The sequence below is a fragment of the Mustela putorius genome, unplaced genomic scaffold, assembly GCF_011764305.1.
Source record: "Mustela putorius furo isolate JIRA1106 unplaced genomic scaffold, ASM1176430v1.1 tig00000228_pilon_pilon_pilon, whole genome shotgun sequence".
Classification (NCBI taxonomy): domain Eukaryota; kingdom Metazoa; phylum Chordata; class Mammalia; order Carnivora; family Mustelidae; genus Mustela; species Mustela putorius.
The window spans coordinates 34,883,504-34,890,433 of NW_025421322.1; positions in this window are offsets into that span (position 1 = coordinate 34,883,504).

The window sequence follows — 6,930 nt, forward strand, 5'->3', positions numbered from 1 at the left end:
CCATCATGGGAGGCGGGGGTTCGACCGACAAGGCAGCAGGTTAGCAGCACCTAGAAAAGGAAGCGTGTGAGCCACACCAAGACGCGAGCAAGCGCAAAGGGGCTGAGGTGGGGACAGGCTTGGAGGCTTGAGGAGCCGGAAGGGTGTCGGTGTCGGTGTCGAAGCGGTGGCACGAGCAAGGGGCTAGGAAGAGGACAGAGGTTGGCGGGGGTGGGGCGCCGTCGGGGGCCCTACGTGCCCCCTGAGAGCTTTATTGAAAAGGGAGCTTTGTGCAGGAGGGTTTGAGCAGAGGAGTGGTGTGACCCAATGTGTGCTCTAAGTCACTTTGGCAGCCTCCTTGAGAACAGGCTGCCGTGCGGCCAGTTGGAGGCACCTCCTCAGAGGCCACGGCAGTGAAGCGAAGAGGAAATGCTAGCCTGGCCCCGCGGGCAGCCGTGCAAAGGTTGGGGACCTGCCGAGCTCGACGTGCCTGGGAAGTAGAGCCCTTAAGCCTGTCCACGGGCTGATGTGGAGCGCAGGGCAGTGGCACTGGACGGCGCAGAGAATCTGGCGTAGGACCACTGAGGAAATCCATCCCCTCCCTGCGATGGGAAAATGCAGGAGGAGCAGGGATAGGTTACGGATTGGCGGTGGGGACACGCAGAGGCCTTTGTGACCCTGGTTGTCTTCGCAGAGTGAGAGCGGGGAGCAGATTGGAGAAAAGTCGCTGGCGAGGGTGTAGCCCAGATGAGGGAGGGGGCGGGTGCAGGGGAGGGATCCGCAGGGGAGGCTGGGCCCCAGCAGCACAGGGCACCCCGGGAGCAGGGTGGGAAGGGGGGGACCAGCAGGGGCTCCAAGGGAGCAGGTCCCCTTGCTCTGGGGGCTCCGGCCCCCGGGACACACTTCCTCTCAGGGGACTGTTTGCCCTACTCGGCCCAGGGCCCGACCTGGCCCGGACCCCTTGGGCGTCCCCACAGATCACACCGCGGGGCTGGGGAAAGCCTGAGAGTGGATCGCTGAGCCCAGCAGCGCCAGTGAGCAGAGGAAACCTGTAGATGTGAAACGCGACTTGACGACTTGTCCTTTCCCTCCGCTCGGTCTCAGGCAGCTGAGCTCCCTCCTGCGCGTCCTCTCCGCTGCTCCGTGCAGCCTTCCAGGCAGGGCAGCTGAAAGAACCGCTCCAGCCTTGGACTGCAAAGGATCCCAGTGACTTCTCATGGTCTGAAAAATAACAGCTGATGGGTTTTTCAACGCATTTGTATTCGATCCTGAAGCTAGCTTTTTAAAGTGGTCACGGAGCTGTCCACGTTATGCTTGCTGCCGCGCGGTCTGAGGGTCTTCTGCAGGGCGACCTGGGCCAGGGGCTGTACCACTGACCCACTGGAAGCTCTGAGAAAAAGGTGCTTCTGTGGGAAGTGGACAGCCCCTCCTCCGTGGCCCTGCTCAGCAGTGACCTCGGGGTTTCATTCCTCGCAGACCCTTCGCTGAATGTCCAGCTCTGACCTCTGTCCCAATGGTCCCGGTCCCACTCAGTGGCCTGTCCACATACCAGAACTTAGATGTGGGCCCTTTCCACGCAGCCTGCCCCACATGGCGCCTTTCCATTGCTCTGCCCTTGACCCAAGATGCCCTTCCTCCAAAGCGGTCCTTGTTGGGGCTTCTAGCAAGAGCACAGCACAGCGCGTCAGAGGCCGGTGCTAACCAGAGCGGACACCTGGTGTCTCGGTTATCAATTCCTGCTGAACGAGCTATCCCCGACTTCAGAGGTTTACAAGAGCAAACATTTACAATGTCCTGTGTTTTCTGAGGGTCAGGAGTCTGGGTCACATTCTGGCTTGGAGTTTCTCACGGGATGGCAAAGAGTCCGCTGGGGCCGCAGAGACCTCTCACGGAGACGCTCCCGGGCTGTTGGCCAGGGGTCCCCATGGGTCTCTCCACCGCTGCCTCCGAGTCCCCACAGCATGGCAGCTGGCTTCCCCAGAGCAAGTGGTCCAAGAAGGAGAGTCCACAAGAGAGAGAACACACGAGACCGAGCCACAGGCCTTCATACCCGAATCCCAGATATAACAGTGTCACCTCCCCAGCAGCTACTGGCAAAAGGCAGCCCCACTCCAGTGTGAGGTGACTGCACAGCTGGGGGCAAACGCCAGGAGGCAGGGATCCTGGGGGGCAGGAGGCAGTGCTGGAAACCACCCCCCACCGCACCTGGCAGGTCACCTTCCGTCTCTGAGCCTTACGTCCTTACCTACAAAATGGGGAGGATAGTGCCACGCCTGCCTCCAGAGGGTTGTCAGAGGGAGACCCCGCACCTTGTAAGCACGTGATATAAATTAGTCGTTAGCTATTGTGGAAACACACCTCCGCGCATGCAAACACGCACATGCACACGCACACACGCCCTCACACACATGCACTTTCAACACAGATGTCACCCCCTGATTCTGCAGGTATGAAAATCCTCCGCCATCACGCTGTGTCTCCTCCCAGACCAGGGACCTCCTGAGGATCCGCCCTCCCCACATGACCCAGGCTCTGCACACAAGCAGGCGCCCAGGGAAAGGCCTGCCAGGTGACATCTGGGTCCTCCACCTCAGGGAGTTGGCAGCCCCTTCCCTCCCACCAGCCGGTGCGGCCTCGACACTGCCAGTCACCACATGCTCTGTCCTTGGTGTGCAGGGCTCAGCCTTTGCCACTCTTCCCACCTGGGCTCACAGCCTTCCCCTCAACCCCTGAGCCCCCCCAGGGGACTTGGGCCTCCGTTTCCCTGCTCATCCTCCATCTCCCACTGCAATGGTTCCAGAGCCATTGATAGGCCACCCCCAAGCCCTAGCTCTCCTCTTGCCTCTCTTCTGTCAGGGGACCCCCATCTTGGAGCCACTTGCTGGACCCTGCCTCCAGCCATTAAACTCACTGGAAGCAAGAGGCTGAGCGAGTAGCTCTTCTGCCCATTTCTTCCAGATCAGAGCACCTGGGTTTCAGGCAGGGCGCCAGGTCTCGCAGCCCCTGGTGTCCTCTCACCAGACTGGCCCTCCAGAGCCAGGCGTGTGTTTTCTGCCTTCCTACCCCATGAGCCGAGTGACGCGGGGAGAGCTGTTCCCGAGTCTTAGTGCTTTCATCTGTGAAATGGACATTCTTGAGGATGGCCCTGGAATGTTTTTGAGAGACCCTCAGAAGCTGGGTGCTGGTGTAGATAGTGGGCCCCAGGCAGGACGAAGGAAAGTGTCACTGTGGCTTATTCACTCTTCCAGCGCGGGCTGAGCACCTGCTGTCCGGCTGTGGGGCTGGGTGCCCCAGCATTAGGAAGGGAGGGCATGCTTGCCCCCGGGTACAAGGACTGAGGAGAGACGAGAAGGTGGCTGGAGGGTCACACACACATTCTGTAAAAACCAGGATCCAGAGAACAGTTCAAATCTCTAGCTTCACTCAGTGTTCCTGGTGAACAAAAGGCAGGAGGCTGTCCCCCACCACAGGCTGGGATGTGCTCATCCATTCTCCCAACGCCACGCCCCAGGGCGGCGGCCTGCAGCTGCTGAGGGACAATCAGCGTCAACACCCGAAGAGCAGGCATCCCGGTAACACAACAGTGCCGACAAAGGGAACTGGATCTGCTTCCCTTTTCCGGCAGGAGATTCATGATTTCCAGAATGCCAGAAGATGATCACAGAGGCAAGATCCAAACTCCTCACAGGAGGGAAGCCCAAGGCCAACAAAGCTGGAGCAGGGGAGTCCAAGACCACACGTCTGGGCCCTGTGGCCACAGCGCTGTTTGTGTCTGTATCTGTACACGAGGTTTAAATCCAGAAAGTTCTAGGAGGGAGAGGTGGTGTAGGCCTCTCGGCCTGAGCTCTCCAGATGGGGAAGGCTCCAACACTCCTAACGGGCCACCAGAACCTATTTTCATAGTGAAAAAGCACATGTTGCATTAATCAACCCAAAGACTACACAGGCTTGACTGAGGTGATGTTCCGTCCACGACTCAATGTCTCCATCTTAAACCAAACAGTGCAATTGTATTACAGAATATTTATTTCCCTCAGACCTTTTTTCCTGTAAATCTATAATACTGAATAATTGAGGTCAAACTGCAGATGCTCCAGAGAAATTTTTCTTTTCATTAAACAATATTAAATGAGATGCCCGTGTCTCCGCTCCTGCCCCACCAGCACGTTTCCTCGGCTCACACAGTCCTCCAGCTGACTTCACCGGTTACCAGCCATCTCCCCACAAATCCCTAAACGTCTGGCTTTTCATGAGAAAGCGGATGATCTGGAGCCTCGCTTTCCACACGGCCCTCAGTCCGCACAAGCTGCAGTGTCACCCAGTCCCCCTTCCCTGTGGGCTTGCGGGGGCTGGTGACTCCTCGGCCTCCTTTGCATTTGGCATCCCCCGCCCCGAGGCGAGACATCTTCCAGGCTCACTGTCCTGAGGCGGGAGGAAGTCAAGTTAGCGAGAAAGAGTGTCCGCTTCAGTCCCTGCCTGTACCACAGTCCAATGGTGACTTGAACCACTCAACCACACAGACGCCTTCCTGAGTGCCCGTGTCCTGAGTCCCTGGCAGCACAGGCCTGGGAAGGGAGTGGTGCCCATCCCCAGTCCCCGGGGAAAGCCTGCCCTCCCCCCGCTGACGGCCTGATGGCCCCCAAGCCTGGAAGCCTGTCAGGGACACTTAGCAACAGCAGCCCCCGCAGCAGAGAAAAGAGGGCCCTGCCACAGGGGCTCCCAATCAGCGGCAGGAGAGATACTGCCGCCAAAGAGCCAAATCTGACCTCCCCTCCCCTCCCCACCCCCCCCCCAGCGCCGCAGAGCACCCTGCCTCCCCCACCTCCAGCCTCTCTGGCACCCAGGGGCCTTCCGTCAAGTGGGCAGGTTCTCATTCCTATACTTGCTTTATAGCTGTCCTGGCCAGTGCTTCCGTGGAGGCAGGACCTCCTGGACCTAGGCGGGGACCCCTTTGCAGATCAGTGCCTGTGGCTTTCTATATGGCTTTGTTCCCAGAAGGCATCAGAGACAATCCCCATCCCAGAGAGCTGGCCTCCCGATTCACTGGGGAAGGGCTCCACCCCGGCCCCCGGCAGGAGCTGAAATCACACTGGGCTGGGAGGGGCGCTGGAATCCAGAACAGAGAGGCTCGTCACGGTGAGGTTGCACCACAGATCCCCACACAGCCTGGACCCCTGAAAGGGCAGCAGCCAGAATGTAGAGTCAGAGACCGGCCAGTGTCCTTGCCGGTTTCCAGGAATGGGTCCTCAGGGCCCGAGAAGGAATGGAAGAGGCTGGGAGGAGGGCGAGCTGTGGAGGGAGGACTCCGCCTACATCAGGTCCCACAGGGCCTGTGCTGGGTCCATGGTACCCATGTGCACGGCTGTCCTCCCTGTAAGGGCCAAGGCCACGGCCGCCGGAGGGGGAGGAGGGCCAGTGCCTGTGAAACCAGCTGTGTCAGGCCGACTTTGGGGAAGGGGGTTGCTCAAAGCTCTGAGCTCAGCTTGGGAGCAACCCAGGGCCACGCCACCCTGGGACCAGCTCCCTGGGAAAGGGACCCCACCCTTCCTCGCATCTCTTCAAGAAGCCGGGGCACGTGGCTCTTGTCTCCGCACATGGTGCCCGGGCGGGCATGCCGTGGTGGGTGCCGCGTGAGGACGCTCCCCCTGAGATCCACCCACTCCCCTCTGGGTTCTACCACCTCCCGGCTTCCTGGTTTGAGGACAGTCCCATACCCTCTAAGATGCGGTTTCCTCAGCTGACAAACTGGAGTGATGGCCCAGCCTCACCGGGCAGGGGGCGGGGATCCAAGCGAAACCTGGGTTCAGCAGACGCAGGTCCCCAGCCCTGCCCGTGGGAGGGTGGGACCAGAAGGCGGGGGGCAGGGCAGGGCAGCGGAAAGGGGACAGAGAAGCTGCCCCAGCTCCCGCAGGACAAGCACAGACACTTGTCTGCTCCTAGTGGCTTTCTGTTTCTAGACAGCTGCGCTCTCTTTGACCAGCTTTGTAGACTGGACGCTGGACAGAACAGCTGGTGGGGGTGGGGGGCAGCCCCTGCGGGGGCCTGGCCGCGCACCCTCTGCCTCCAAGAACAGCCCTGCAGCGAAGAGCTGGGAGAACGTCAGAGGTGGGGGTCCCGAGCGCTACCTGAGCTGTGCCCCCTTCTCTGGGGCCCTTTCGGGAACATTCACCAGACGAAAGGCATCGCTTGCCGAGTGTCATCAGAATGGCAGTAAGTGCGGCCGGAAAGGCCGGGAAGAGAGGTCAGCTGGTCTCCGCAGAAGCGAGAACGGGCGAGGAAACGGCTTCTCCGCTGGAGAACTTGATCGGGGACTCTACCGAGACCCCGACGTTAGCCCAGCGAGACCCGGCAAGAGCCTAACCCAGAGCTTTCAGACCGTAAGTCTGTGCTGTGTGCGCTGCCGCGTCTCGGTGACTTGTTCCTGCAGCCTCAGGACACAGATGCGCAGCTCAGAGGCCCTTTCCATGCCCCCAGACTGTGCTTAAACGGGCTCAAGGTTTGGGGGGCAACCTGCTCCTCTAACAAGCCGGGAGGTGTGGGGTGACTCAGGCGACCTTTTTTTTTTCTTTTAAATGTATTTTCAGCGTAACAGTATTCATTGTTTTTGCACCACACCCAGTGCTCCATGCAATCTGTGCCCTCTCCAATACCCACCACCTGGTACCCCGACCTCCCACACCCCCGCACCACACCCAGTGCTCCATGCAATCTGTGCCCTCTCCAATACCCACCACCTGGTACCCCGACCTCCCACACCCCCGCACCACACCCAGTGCTCCATGCAATCCGTGCCCTCTCCAATACCCACCACCTGGTACCCCGACCTCCCACCCCCTGCCCCTTCAAAACCCTCAGATTGGTTTTCAGAGTTCATAGTCTCAGGCGACCTCTTAATTCTGACTTTCTGACGGATTTCTAAGGTTGCTTAGGAAAAGACTCAGCGGGAGATGG